Raw genomic sequence first — 16092 nt, forward strand, 5'->3', positions numbered from 1 at the left:
ATTATATTGAAAATATTATAGAAGTTTTTGTGGATGATTTTTCTATCTATGGAACTACTTTTGATGATTGCTTAACTAACTTATCTAAAGTATTGCAAATATGTGAAGAATCAAACCTGGTCCTAAATTGGAAAAAATGCCACTTCATGGTGAGGGAAGGTATAGTTCTGGGACATTTGATATCAGAAAGAGGAATTGAAGTTGATAAGGCAAAAATTAAAATCATTGAAAAGATGCCACCACCAATATCAATCAAAGGAGTACGAAGCTTTTTGGGACATGCAGGCTTCTACAGAAGATTCATTATTGATTTTTCCAAAATAGCTAAGCCACTTACCAACTTGTTAAGTCAAGATGTTCCCTTTGATTTTGATGAAAATTGCCTTGTCTCCTTCAACAGGATCAAAGAAGCCCTGATTTCAGCACCAATAATGCAACCACCAGATTGGGAGCTACCGTTCGAGGTGATGTGCGATGCAAGTGACTATACAGTTGGAGCAGTGCTCAGGCAAAGAAAAGATAAAAAGCTCCATGCCATTTATTACGCTAACAAGACACTCGACGATGCACAAATCAATTATGCTACCACAAAAAAGCAATTCCCAGCAATAGTATTTGTAATTGACAAATTCATATCCTACTTAATTGGGTCAAAAGTCATTGTATTCACAGATCATACTGCCATCCGGTACCTTTTGAACAAGAAGGAGGCGAAACCAAGGCTGATTCGATGGATTTTACTCCTGCAAGAATTTAACCTTGAAATCAAGGACAAAAAGGGATCCAAAAATGTAGTGGCTAACCATCTTTTCAGGCTAAAACTAGAATACACAGAGGACATCAAGGATTTACCAATTGATGATTCATTTCCTGATGAGTAATTACTAGCATTCTCCCAAGCTCCATGGTATGCTGACTTTGTTAATTTTCTTGTATGTAGGGTATTGCCTCCAAACATGACTTATCAGAAAAAGAAGAAATTTCTACATGATGTGCGATTCTACACATGGGAGGAGCCTCTGCTGTATAAGAGATGCAATGATGGGCTAATAAGACGATGCATACCGAAAGAGGATACAGAGAGTATTCTCCAGCATTGGCATTCATCACTGTCGCAAGGGGTTTTGCAGTCGCCCGGACGAACACTCACCGAAGTGGGAAAGAGTGAGGAGTCGCCACTTTAATTTTAAGGGAAATTAAAGAAAACCATTTGTGAAAATAAATTGAAATGAAACCACTTCAAAAACAGAGATTCTAGGTTCGGGGTCCGTAAACGGGTGGGGAAGGTGTTAGGCACCTCACCTCGTCCCTCAATGAGGGTAAGCAGATTTAACTTCACGTTCTTTATAAATTAGGATTGATAGTTATGAGGGTTTGAATGGAAATGTTAATCCTTTTGACAAAAAGGAATATTTGATTTTTCACTAATTCGGATTACCCAGATACATAAGTAAATGAGACAACCTTAGTGAGTTACTGTTGCGTATTGGTTTTATTTTAGGGGAGATCATCTTACGTATTTGTTAAAATTTGATTTGAAAATCAGATAAGAACTCTCCTCCGATCTCCTTTTAGGTGAAAATTTAGATTGGAGATCGGATAAGAACTCTCCTCCGATCTCTTTTAGATATTTATTAAAATTTTGGGTGAGAATCGGATAAGAACTCTCCTCCGATCTCTTTTAAATATTTATTGAAATTTCCGGTGAGAATCGGATAAGAACTCTCCTCCGATCTCTTTCAAATATTCGTTAAAATTTTGGATTGAGAATCAGATAAGAACTCTCATCCGATCTCCTTTAAATATTTATTAAGATTTTAGATTGAGAATCGGATAAGAACTCTCCTCCGATCTTCTTTAAATATTTATTAAAATTTTAGATTGAGAATCGAATAAGAACTCTCCTCCGATCTCTTTTGAATATTTGTTAAAATTTTAGATTGAGAATCGGATAAGAACTCTCCTCCGATCTCTTTTGAATATTTGTTAAAATTTTGGTCGAGAATCGAATAAGAACTCTCTTCCGATCTCTTTTACTTAAATTGGAGTCGGATAAGGACTTTTCCGACCTCTTGAAATCTTACATATTAAGAGAGCCTAAGGCTAAGGGTTCTGGCATTCAAAGATGTCGAGGGCCTGAATAAGACTTCTTTTAACTCATTGGTACCTTGTGACTAGACAGGGGATACCAAACTGAATTCTCCGACCTTCCTATGTGGTCGCCTTACCAGTACCTTTTGATACCCGATCTATTCCATTTATTTATCTAAGGTTCGATTTTATTCTGCCTTGTGACGTCTTACCTAATTGTCTTTTGTGTCATTCTAGTGATTCGGCGTTACTATTTTCCTGACTTATTATTCGGACCTTTCATTATTTTAAAGAGACCCTTAAGATACAGTTACCTACATTTTATCCAACCACTTATACGCTACTCGGGACTAGAAGACTTGCATTCAGAAATAACAAAGATTAACAAAAGAATGTACCGATCAACAAGGAAGTAAACCCGAGAATAACCTTCTTCGTGTTCTTTAGCGCAATATAAACTTGGAGAAAATTACATACATCAAAAGAAAAAAGGAAATACATAAAATAAGAATGAGCACTTAATAAAACGGCAATATGAGCACTCACCTGTAGGGAGTCGAATCTATTGAACTAACTACAGAATCACAAAACGTAATAGGACTGCGGGCTAATAGCCTAAGGGCTAAGGTTCGCCTTGAAATGAAGGATGCTTCACTAAAATGCAAAATAATAACCGAGTTTAAATGAAGTTGAGCTTGGACAATGGGAGTGGAAATAAAGATAATAAAGAACTGAAAGTGAGAGCGTCACAGGATAATGAACGAACTGAAAATAGAGAGTTTCAGTATTCAAAAATCCCTTTGCAAGAAAACACTTCAGAAAACTGGTTTCAAAAGTTTTTCTTATGAAAGCTTCAAAAATAGCAGAGTAACGAACTGAATTAAGTTTCAGAGTTCTTCTGCTATAGTCACCACCCTTTTCTTTTTTTTCTGAACAGTTTTCATGCAGGTATTTATAGGAACCGGGTGCTCCCCATGAAGGGTCAGGATTTGTTTTGAGGGAGATGGAGGGTTAAGATTTTAAAGGACATGATCTGAGGCTCGGGAATTAAAGAGAATCAGAACGGACGGCTGAGATCCCTTCCGAAATATTTATCCTTTCTCTCTTCTAATCTGACGGCCCAAAATTTTTCTTGTCAAGAGCGATCCGAGGGCAAGGAGTGAAAGGCGTTGATCTTGTCGTCTTCTTCTTTGATCCAAGGGCTCCGAGCTCGTCCTTACAAGTAAGATCAACGGTGGAGATTAGGATGTACAACGCTGTCATGACATACTCTGGCGCATGTCAGTAATGCGGACGATTCTGAGGCGTGCGGTTGAGATTTCGTCTGCGATGCTTTAACTACCTAGGCCCTGATTATGACGATAGTCAGCAGAAGTTGTCTTATTCTCTTTGTCTTCTGACCTCCCCTCCCTTCCGATCTTTTCAACATGATCCTTTTTCGATCTCTCATACCGGGCTCCTCTCTTCCGATCTCTCCTATTCCGGTCTTTTCCTCTTTCTGGTTCGGTTCAGTCAAAGCATTTATTCCTTCAATTCTCGAGGCATCCGCTTCATTTTCTGCTTGCAATAAATGGTCAAATTTTCCCTATATATACCTTCAACCGGGAAGCCCTTCCTCATTTGACTTTCTCCTCCTTCCTTCTCACTTTTCTTGTTCTAGCTGCCCTGGCAACAATCCCAGCCATGGTGGCCACTTTAGATCTTTTCTCGATGGTCCTTTTTGTCCCTCGTCTGAAAGTTTACGATCCCTGTGATCAAAGAATCATGATGACCCAATCTGATGACAGTGAGAGAACCGGACTAATTAACCAATCTGGATCGAGGACCTCGATCGTGTCGATCTCGAGTCGTTCGACCGATATAATCGACGAACCAATTTCGGGCGAGAAGACTGCTAATATTCCCCTTAACATCGGTGGCTGCCCCTTGAAGTTCATTTGGTTCCTCACCACATTGGGCATCCTGACTACAGCTCGGTTATGGTCGATGACAGCGGGGATGACTCTCCATCCTCATGAGAGTCATAATCACTCCATCTAAGCTGTACATCTATCCGATGTCAATGGCCGGTCTCCCGATCAAACACATCTTTTGATTCAGCCACGAGACAAGGCTTTGACATAGGCCTTTATTAGAGATCCCCCCCTACGATGTAATCAGATCTTCAATGTAATTTGATCTCTAAAGATCGCCCAAAAGATGTAATTCAACTTTTATGTAATCCGATCTCTAGAGATCGCCCAAATGATGTAATCCGACCTTTTCGAAAATAAAATTTTATTTTGACAACTATCATTTTTATTATTATCGCATTGATTATTTTTCAATCTCTGATGTGTTTATCCGATCTGGTTCCTAACTGAACAACCCTTAACTGATCCACACTTCCAAACATTCACCTTAATTCACCGATCTCTAACTAGCCGATCTCTCCTTATGGAATTTCTGGAATATTCGTGAGACGTGTCAGAAAAGCTGACAAGTCCCACTAACAGATGCACTGCCTGGAACACTGTGAGCATTAAATGCTCAGACGGGTATAAATAGGGGATGGGTCAGCCAGTTGCTCTCTTATGTCATTTTCAGCATCCCGCGAGCAATTCCAAAATTCTCTCGATTTCGCAAGTTCTTCCGACACCGATCAAGCTCCGGTAAGGGTTTTGATCCTTCTTTTAGTTTAAATTCTTTGTTTCCTTTGAAAATGAGCGGCGCCGAGGGTCAGAGAGTGGCAAGCCCCCCTTCCGTTCAGATCTCGTGGTCGTCTGATGAAGTGGAGGTGGTCGGACCAAGCGTGCGACCTGAACCTCCTAGGGTCTCCGTTCCAGCACGAGGGCAAGCAGCACCATCAAGGCATGTACCTTCTTCAGGGAGAGAAAATCTTCCCATGGACGAGCTGCCATCAATCCTGCAAGAAACCGACCTGCAGTCGTTCAGCCAGGAGTACAACATCCGGCCTGATTCATACGAGCTGATTAAGTGTCACGGCGATCTTCGTGCCAATCATTTCTTCGAGGAGAACAATATGATCATGATATACGAAGAACAATTAAAGGCCGGGCTGCGGTTCCCCCTTGATGACTTTTTCAAGGAAGTTTTAAAATTTCATAAAGTGTGCATTGCCCAAGTTCACACGAACTCGTGGCGGATTCTAGTAGCCTTCAGAGGCCTCTGCCAAGCTAAGGGACTCCGTCCTACAGCTAAGGTATTCGCTGAACTACATAGATTAACCCGTGGAAAGGACGACGAGTATTGGTTCTTCCAGGCGAAACCACATTGCGGACTTTTTACCGATCTGCCTTCCTTCCTGAAGAATTGGAAGAACCGCTTCTTTATCCTTAGGAGCAAAATTCTGAACGGCTTTGAAGGTTTCCCTCGCAGCTGGCTGCACCAGGGCCCCGTACTTCCGAAGCGCCTCACCCTAAATAGGGAAGAAGGCCTGATGGTGATGGAGCTGAAAGATTAGGCGGCCAAAGAGAAGTTCTCTTGTTTGGATGCGGTGACTGTCGAACTGCATCACTGGACAATGGAGTTGATCACTGGCGAAGATCGCGGGCTTCAGCTCTCTGACCTCGGCATCGGTAATTTTCTATATCTCAGATCTTTGGACCTTAGCAATCTCACTGACCTCTTCTTTGTGCAGGTATGGCAAGCGGCGAAGCCTCCAAGGAGAGCCGGAAACGAAAAAGAGAGGTCTCCCAGAAAGTGCGGGAGATGAAGCGATCCGAGCTGCTCCAGACACCCAGGCATGAAGTTGAGGAAATGCAAGGGGGCTCCTCTCAACCTTCAGGGCAGCCGATCCCCGACGTAGAAGTGATCCGATCTCCTCCTCGCCAAGAAGAGCCACCTCCACCTCCTCCGGTCGCTTCGAGTGCGGAAGGTGGTCCTTCCCAACCTACCTCAAGGACCCTCTCCCGCGATGCTCAAGTGCTGATCCATTCCCTGGAGAAGAACCGAACTGTTCGGGAGAATCCGAGTTTGGCTAAAGTTCTGGGGGCTTCTATCTGCCTTCGGGAGGATCGGGACAGGCTGTCTCCAGACAATCTTGATGACATCCTGACCCGATCTATGAGCCTGAACATGGAGTGCTTGGTGAACCAGCACATCGTCCGGGAGAAGGCTCACCGCCTGGGTAAGGAGGTCGAGAAGATGGGTCATAAAGTGGCTTCCCTCCGATCCCAACTCTCATCCGCTCAGAACTACATATCTGAAATTGAAGGGCGGATGAAGTTCTACGAGGATAAACTGGCCGAGCAAGTTCATGTTCTGGCCGAGCGCGATCATGTTCTTGAGGAAGTTCAGGCACTCCGGGCCAGTGAAGTTGCTCACCTCACTGAGGAGCTCAAAGCGAAAGAGGAAGAGGCGGTGACAAGGGAGGCCGGCGCTTATGTAAATGCTCACAGAGATCTCTTGGCCGAGCTCAAGCAGCGTTATCCCTAGGAGGACTTCTCATGGATGGTCGACCTGGCTCCCCAAGACGAAGAGGAAAGCGAGGAGGAGGCTGAGGGTGAGAGAGGAAACGAGCAAAATGCATATCAGACTGGGGGTGATCCTCCAGCCGAATGACTTGTACAAATTTTAAATGAAATGAAAGTTCCCCTTTTATTTAATGAATGGATGTGATCGGAAAATCTCTAAATTGCCTAAGTACTTGGTTGTCTGAGCATATTAAAACAACAATTAAAAGTGATTATTATTCTAAGTGTAAGAGGTCGGAAAACACAATAAGCATGAGATCGACAAGGAACCAACGCTAAACGGGACTTGATTAAAAATTGGAAATTTGACTTGAACACTTAAGGTCGGGATCATTATTAAACTGGATTGGAACCTTAACTTTATTATTCCCAAATTTTGAAAAAGGAGATCGGCAATAAGACTGGTGACATAAAGGTCTAGTGTTGGTTCAATTTCGTTTAACAAGAGAGATCGGAAATGTGATTGACTGATCAGGGGACTTGACAATTAGCTTGAGAGATCGGTGAGGCTTTAAATGATACGGGGACTTAGTATTAATTAGATTCCTTTTGAGGAGAGATCGGAAATGTGGTTAGTTGGTAAAGGGAGACTGTGTTGGGGATCGGCTTCAAAGTTTATTGATTTCAGGGATCGACCAAAATATGGTGTCGACAATCACCATATGGGGGACACTTTGGCACCTCAAAAATAGCAGCCAAGGTTTTGCAAGTAGGGTTTTATTGGCCTAATCTGTTTAAGGATGTGAGATCCTTCGTGCTAGCTTATGATCAATGCCAAAGAACGGGAAACATTTCAAGAAGGAATGAGATGCCCCTGCATAGCATACTTGAGGTCGAACTATTTGATGTGAGGGGAATAGACTTCATGGGCCCATTCCCAACTTCCTTTGGAAATAAGTATATCATAGTTGGCGTCGACTATGTGTCAAAATGGGTAGAAGTAGCAGCCACACTAACCAACGATGCCAGAGTGGTCACAAAGTTCCTTAAGAAGAATATCTTCACAAGATTTGGTACACCACGAGCGATAATCAGTGATGGAGGAAGTCACTTCTGCAACCAATAATTTGAAATACTATTGAAAAAGTATGGAGTGACTTACAAGGTGGCCACACCTTATCATTCACAAACTAGTGGTTAAGTAGAAATTTCAAAGAGGGAGCTGAAACGAATCCCAGAGAAAATAGTAAACCGCTCAAGGAAGGATTAGTCTATGAAGTTAGATGATGCATTGTGGGCATACCGCACTCCATATAAAACTCCAATTGGAACAACACCTTTTCTACTAATTCATGGGAAATCATGCTACCCTATCGAACTTGAACACAAAGCCTACTAGGTGATTCAGACCCTTAATTTTGACCTGAAGGCTGCTGGTGAAAAAAGACTGCTACAGCTCAATGAGTTGAAAGAATTCTGACAGGATGCGTATGAGAATGCCAAAATCTTCAAATACAATACCAAAAGATGGCATGACAGATGCATAGCAAGAAAAGAAATAAGAGAAGGAAACCTTGTCCTACCCTTTAATTCTAGACTAAAACTTTTTCTAGGGAAGCTGAGATCAAGATGGTCAGGTCCATTTAAGGTTATGCAAATCTTCCCGCATGGAGCTGTGGAAATCTGGAGTGAAACCTTAGGAGCATTCAAAGTGAATGGGCAAAGGCTGAAACCATATTTTCAGGGAGAACCCATAGAGGAGGGAACCAACTGTACTTTCAATAACCCTCCAAACAGACCGTGATAGAACGAAGGCAGAGTCGAGCTAATAACTATAAACAAGTGCTCTTTGGGAGGCAACCCAAAATTTCTAATTTTATTTCTATTTTTACTTTATTTTAAATAATTTCCTTTATTTTAACTCTTATTTTTGTTTTATGTTTGTTCATGCTTTATTCCGTAGGCACCCCAAGTCTCAATTCTGTAAAAAGTAGGAACTGAGGGCAATAAAGGAGAGGAGATGTCAAGTCTAAACCACACAAAAGGAGACCATACAAAACTGGGGAAATAGCTCTGTTGCTAACTTTTACATTCATTTCATGCATAGTGGTAAGCATAAATTTTTCATACGAGGAGAATTGGAGAGTCAGAAAATTACATGGGTCGTGTATTGATTTTACACGGGTTGACCCTGTGTAATATTACACAGTGCGTGCTTTGATAATGGAGAGAGAAACTTTAAATTTAAAGGAGACAGAGGGTTACACGGGTCCCAAATCAAATTTACACAGGCCGTGTAATTCATCTAGCGTTGCTGTTATCGGACAGGAAGTTACATGAGTCCTCGAATAAATTTACACGGACCGTGTAACTTGACAGAAAAGGGAAAATCCCAGAAAAAATATTACATGGGTCTCCAGGTTGGGACCCGTGTAGTGATACATGCCCCGTGTATCATGTTGCAGACGTGACTCCTAGGGCACGAAATGTGCGAAATGAAGGGTCACAATGACCCTTTAAATTCACCCCACTCCCTTAAACTCCCTTCTACTCAAAAACTCTTCCTCTCTAAGCCTCCTTCCCTTTAAAAACCCCTCAAATCTCCTTTTTCTCTCACAAACCCTAGCCTCTCCTTCTTCAAAACCACTAATGGCACTTGCAAAGAGACCAGCCCAATGAATGGGCTCCTCCTTAAGGCAAGGAGGCAACTCCACACCCTCTCATCCTCAGCCATTGCCCCAGCGCCCAAGAACCAGGCAAACCCAGCCACCACCCCAACCATAACAACCACAACCCCAACCTTAGCCACAAGCTAGACCACAACCAGCACAACCAGAGTTTTCCATCGCCTGGCCATTCCAAGACAATGCCCATCGAGACTTGTGTGCCCGGCTAAACAACAGGAGGATTATCTCCACCAAGTACCTAGACTTCGGGCTGTTGGAGCAAATCGGCCTATGAGAGGAGATTAATGGGATGTTAGATAGCATTGGGTGGACTAGATTCGCCCAATTACAATTCTCAACCTACCACGACACCACCCTGGAGTTCCTAGAGAGTTTTAAGGCCACCCTATGGCCCACAAATTGGGAAGACAGGGGAAGGATCAAATTCAAGCTTCTTGGCATTGATTACATTATGAACATGGACGAGTTTAATGCGGTGTTTGGCTTTGACAGCGCCGGATTCCAAGACATTTCGCAAAACTGAATGATCTATAATAGTGTGGACTTCTGGCACTCCATCGCACCAAACACTGACGTTTACAACTCTAGCAAATCTAAATCCTCCAGCATCACTAGTCCCGCCTTGAGGTACATGCACCGACTCTCTGCACACACTATAATGGGCCATGGGGATAGCCTGGGTGTAGTGCTAATGAACTCTTTTTCCTGTGGTGTATGGTCACAGTGCTTCTTCTTCTACAACCACCTTCACGGCCTATGTCACTAGCCTACAAGGCAAATCATGCTTGGTGGCCTCATCACAGCCCTCGCACTTCACTTCGGCTTCATCTCGGGGCATCACAGGCTACGCTCCATTGCTGGTATAACTAGAATCGACCAAACCATCTGCATATCCATAGGGATATGCAAGAAGGTTGGGAACACCTGCTTCCTGATTGATGCCGAAGGAAATGTCATTCCTAGAAGAGACGAAGCACAACTAGAGCCTGATAAACCATCAGAGCCACAGGAGGAAGCCCAAGAGCCACTCCACCATGAGTCCCCAGCCCGAGTGCCTCCCTACACTCCACCACTGACAGACCCCATCTTTGCATACCTTCAGTGAATGGAGACCACCATAAACAATAGGATGCAAGCGCTTGAGGATAGTCTCTAGAAGGCCCACAACAAGCTCGACATGATAATGGAAAGACTCGATGGAGAGAGACCATCGTCCCCATCAGAGACTTTTTAGAGCTACGACTTTAGGATAAAATTTTTCATGTAAAAATTTATATGCCCTAATCCTACTCAGTGCTTATAGGTCTCTATTGCCTGCTATTTGTCCAAACTTTAAATTTCTTACTACATAATATGCTTTTTGATAATTCCGTGTGCTATGCTTTAATTTTGCATATTGTGTTGACATTGAGGACAATGTCATATTTGGGTTTGGGGGTGCAGATGCATTTTATGCATTGCATCTCATTGCTTAATTATATCCATACCATACTTGTGTATCAAAAATCCAAAAAATTTTGCAAATTTCGAATTTTTGAATTGGTTTTTTAACTTAGAACTATAACCTCAAAAATTAATGAGCTAATAATTGGACTCCACGGGATGAGGAATGAATGTATCTGGATAGGCATAAAGCTTTAATTTGTTGTCTGTAAAACAACTTAATTACCTTAGTGGAGCTAGACTAGTTAAACTCCTTTATAGCTATTAATTTGTCACATTGAACTTGCAAAGTTAGGAGAAAATTTTTGAAATACAAGCAAACCTAAAAATGCCTTACCAGCTCTAGAACATGTCTCTTGGACCTATCGAGGTGAAATCTTAGCATATGCTTGATGAAGAGATAATTAAGGCATTCTTTGATATAACCTCACTAAGCCTTAGCCACCCTTAATTAAAATATATATCCCTTGTAGCCAATTTGAAACATATATCTATCCCTTAGAATTTATTGCTTACCCATATTATTTACCTAGCCCCTAGCCTAAATACCTATCCTACCCTTTTGAGGAGGCTAAATACATAAGTAAAAAGTATATTAAGTGTAAAAAAAAAAATGGAGAGAGGATATAAAACTCAAGAAAGAGTGCAAGTGTACAATGGAAATCAAAGAAAAATTTTCCTTTCCAACCCAGCAAAAGCAATGAGTTTGGGGGAGAGGACAAAAAGGGACATAAATAAAAAAAAAAGAGAGAGAGAGAGAGAAGAAGTCCCAAGATAAGTATTATGGAAGCATGCTTGGCACTATAAAAACCCAAAAGCCCCTCCTCTCTATACAAAATCAGTGAACAAACTTAGTATACTTGATATTTTATGCATATTTGCTATCCTCATATCTGCATTCCCTAAAAACCTTTCATTGGCAACCAAGTCATTATCCTCTAGCCCCATTACAACCTTTTTAAAGACCTTTTTTCTTTTGAAAAGTGTATGCTACATTAGTGAAGATAGAAAATTGAGATATGCCTATGGAGTTGGAATTGAGTCACTCCATCACAATTATCCATAATAGAGGCAAATATGGGGGAGTAAGTGTTTCTCAAGTCGATCCTGACAAAACAGGTTATTTGTGACTCATTAATAACCTTGCATAGAGGAATAACTAGTTGAAACTCCATGAAAGGTGTGAAGGTTTAAGCAGGTAGCCATTGAAGCCCTTATGCCTTGAAGGAAGGGAATTGGTATGAAGGTTGAAGGAGTTCAATTACGTGCATATTGAGTCTATGGTTATATTTCTAAGTTTTCCCCTAAAAAGTGTTCTAAAAAGAGTTTTGATTTACTTGAGGACAAACAAAAATTTGAGTTTGGGGGTATTTGATACACTTGTATTATATAGATGTTAAGTACATTTGTATAATATTTCATAGCATTTAGAATAGTAATCTCATGCATAACCATTAATCTCATTAACTTCTATAAATTTCATTGCCAGGCTCTAAATTTCATATTTTCTGCATCATTTCAGGTGTTTGGGTGAAGTCCCAAGGCATAAGAGTACGGAAGGAAACTTGGAAAGGCTAAAGGATTGAGAAACGCTGCTGATACACATTACACGGGTCATGTAAGCAAAGCCACAGACCCGTGTAACCTACTACTACAAGAAAGCCAGAGAGCCAAGGAAGAAACAAAAGTACACGGGTCATGGTACTCGTGTAAGTTTCTGCCCAGTTCTAAGAACAGAAGAACACGAGTCGTGTAACCAGACCCGTGTAACTAGCGCGGACCCGTGTAAACTCCTGTGCCAATGTAAGACGCAACCATTCAGCTCCAGTAAGTTACACGACCCTGGTCCGTGTAGTGACACACGGGCCGTGTATCATGTGGTAGCCAGTTTCCTTATCTGAATTCTAGCTCTTGTTTACACACTCCAAACAGACTCCTAATGCTTTTGGGATTCTAAAGACCTAACCCTAGACTAGCTATTATAAATAGAAGCAGAAAATGACAACAGAGAGAGTTTTTTTAGTTCAACCATTTTGCAGAGCTTTTTGGAGAGTTTTAGAAAGGTTTTCACTTTTTCATACTTACATTCTCTGCGCCGTCTTGAAGAGTAGAACATTAGCACAGAAGGGAAATTCTCAGCTGAAGTTCCACAAAGATCAAGACTGTAGTCATTCCTCTTCGATTCTTTTGTTCTATTTCTCTAAGTGGACTCTTTATGTTCTTTTATTTTATTTTCTCTATGTTTGTTAAACTCACCATGAGTGAGTAATTCCTTTATTTTGGAGTTAGGAGAGTAGCACTTGCAATTATTATTATGGATAAATATTGAGTTTTATTTATTGGATTTGAGTTTTGTTCTTTGATTCAATTTCTTGTGATCTTAATGCATGCTATGTGTTGGTACTCACTTAGTATTGATTGTAGATATTAATTAAAGGACTGAAAGGTGAAGATTAATATTAGAAAATCGAGATTTTGAACCTAAAAAATCTGACCTAGAGATAGGTTGATGACCTTTATGGAGTTCCAAAATTAATCATAGATCTTAAAGGTTTTTAATTAATTTAATCATCACGAAAGTAGGGTTTAAATTAATTAAAATACACTTTGAGTGCCTTGAGAGAGGACTCAGGATATCTTAGAATTAATGTCCATCAAAGCAACTATTCTCAATCCGGTGAATAGACAAGATTAAAATCCATAGTAAGGTTACAGTGTGAAATCTTAATTCTGGAATTGCTTTTATAGTTTAATTCAAAATTTACTTTCAACGTCTAAACTAGGTTTAACTCATTCTCCATCTATATTCGATAGCCTAAACAGTCAAAATTGTTGTGTAGCCTGGTACTTGCTAACTAAATTCCTCGTGAGAACGATACTTCACTCGCTACTTTATTACTTGTTAGCGATCTCTGCACTTGTGGTGTTGTAAAACTAGCAAAAAAGAGAGTCCTTTCCCGAAATTCTCGTAGTCTTAAAAATTTCTTCGGTGTTAAATTAGGGGGAGGTCAGGAGAGAGTTCTTTCTCGGATTCCCATAGTTTCATATTACATAAAGTTGCTTGGTATTTAAGGAGATCGAGAGAGAGTCCTTTCGTGGAAACCCCCCCACCATTTTACGTCTTTTTATGAAACTCATTCATTACAAATACGGGAGATCGGGAGAGAGTCATTTCCTTGAAATCCCTTATGTTAATTTATTTTCTCAGAAATACTACGAACTCTTATTTTTTAACAAAATTTATCAAACACATTTCAATGTTCTGTTCGCAAGAGAGTCCTTCCAAGAACCCCGAATTTTATATTGGGACCCGATAGAGAGTCCTTCTCGAGGTCCCCATATTACTAGGGGAGAATTCCTCCCCTAGATTAGCTTAGTTAAATAAAATACTATTATTATAAAACATCAAATATTTTGCATGAAACGATATGGGTCAAGATTTTATAAATAATTATGCCAATGATGAGACATTCCTTTGTTAACTGAAAGTCCTCATTAATGAATGAAACTCTCTAGGTTTCAATTAATACGTTCCTTTTGAATTAGAGTCCTAATTAAAAAGAACGAAAATCTATACTCATATTGATTCCTATATATCCATTACACGCACACTACACCCTCAGTTATTCGAATGCTAATGATGAGGCACAAAATGAGTGAGCCGAGAGTCCTCCTCATTCGTTATGGATCTCTAGGGTCCAAATAACACCTCTTCAGAATTAGAGTCCTAATTTGAGGAGGGATGAACTTAACAAATACATAATAAATTAAACAAATGCAACACTTATTCACTGAAGGGTCATCTCATGTACTCGCATTTTTTAGCAGCCCGAAATGGTAAAATATTGAATGTTCCTTTTATCAATATAAAGGACCAAATCACAACTTTAACCCCAAAATTATCAATCTTAAATTATGAAGAGCATATCGTTAAACCTGTTTACCCTTATTGAGAGACGAGGTGGGGTGCCTAACACTTTCCTCACCTGTGCATGGACCCCGAACCTAGAATCTCTGTTTTCGAAGTGGTTTTTTCAAATTTTATCTTTGCAAATGGTTTCCTTTGATTTCCCTTAAAATTGAAGTGGCGACTCCTTGCTTTTTCTACTTCGGTGAGAAACGTCCAGCGACTGCAAAAACCCTTGCGACAATATATATTGTAACCTTTATAATCAATTAATAAAACAAAGTAATTATTTTTGTCATAATATTGATTATCATTCAATTATCATAATTGTTGCTATCATTTAAAATAAAAGTAATTTAGCTTAATACTATAACTATAGCTAAAATTTACAAAATATATAGCTATATTTATTCAATTAAATTTGAATATTTTCATGATTATTTATTTACTAATTATCATAATGAAACTTTTGTATTTTTTAAACTTTTTCATTTATTTATTTTTATGAATGATGATATATTTAAATTATATATATTAACTAATTTTGTTGAAAATCTAAATTGAATATATAAATATTAAAAATAAAGTAATAAAGTGAGAGTATTACAGTTACATTCTATAAATATTAATAATCAAATAATAAAAAAATATTAAATAATTTTAATAAAGAGAAAAATAATGAAATTTAAATTAGATATATAAAAGTTAATTTTTATTGAATTTATGCATAGTATAAGTATTTGGTTAGATATGTTGCAAAGATTCAAATATATCATTATTATTAACATTACCATCTTAATTTTTATTATTTAAATGATCATTTTTAATTTTTACTTTTTTATAAATTTATTTATATAAAAATATTATGTGTTAATTTTTACTTCACTATTTTATTTTATTTCACTACAAAAAAATGGATTAGCAATCGATCAAATCTGTTGCTAATTCATTAAAATCAATTGCTAATCAATTTATCAACCAATTCAATCAATTGCAATAAAGTTGGTTGCTAATTGATTAGTAACTGACTAATAAAACGGTTGCTAGTAGCAATTGATTTAGTAATCGAAAACTGAATCGATTGCTAAAATAATTAAATTTACAAAAACTAAAATTTTTTATTAAAAATTATTAGTTGCTACTAGTAATTAATTTAGGAACTGAAATTGGTTGCTAATCATAATTGGTACGTAATCAGTTGCAAAAAAAAAAAAAAAAGGTATCTTAAGTTTAACAAATTTGTAACCGCTTTATAAGTCAATTGCTATTTGCAACTGATTTATCAATCGATTGTCGGTTTCTAATTAAAAATAAATAAATTTCTATATAACAAATAAAAATTCTCATAAATAAATTATTTTAAAAATTACAAAAATGATAATTTATTAATGAAAAATTATTCTAAAATTTACTAAAATAATAATTTGTTATTGCAAAATTACTACTAAATTAATTTAAAAATATTTTCAGAAACAAATTACTAATAATAAGTACTGATCAAAATAGTAACAAAAAATAAATATAAAACTATGTTTATAAGAAAAATTAG

The sequence above is a fragment of the Hevea brasiliensis genome, chromosome 10, assembly GCF_030052815.1.
Source record: "Hevea brasiliensis isolate MT/VB/25A 57/8 chromosome 10, ASM3005281v1, whole genome shotgun sequence".
In the NCBI taxonomy this organism is placed as follows: Eukaryota; Viridiplantae; Streptophyta; class Magnoliopsida; order Malpighiales; family Euphorbiaceae; genus Hevea; species Hevea brasiliensis.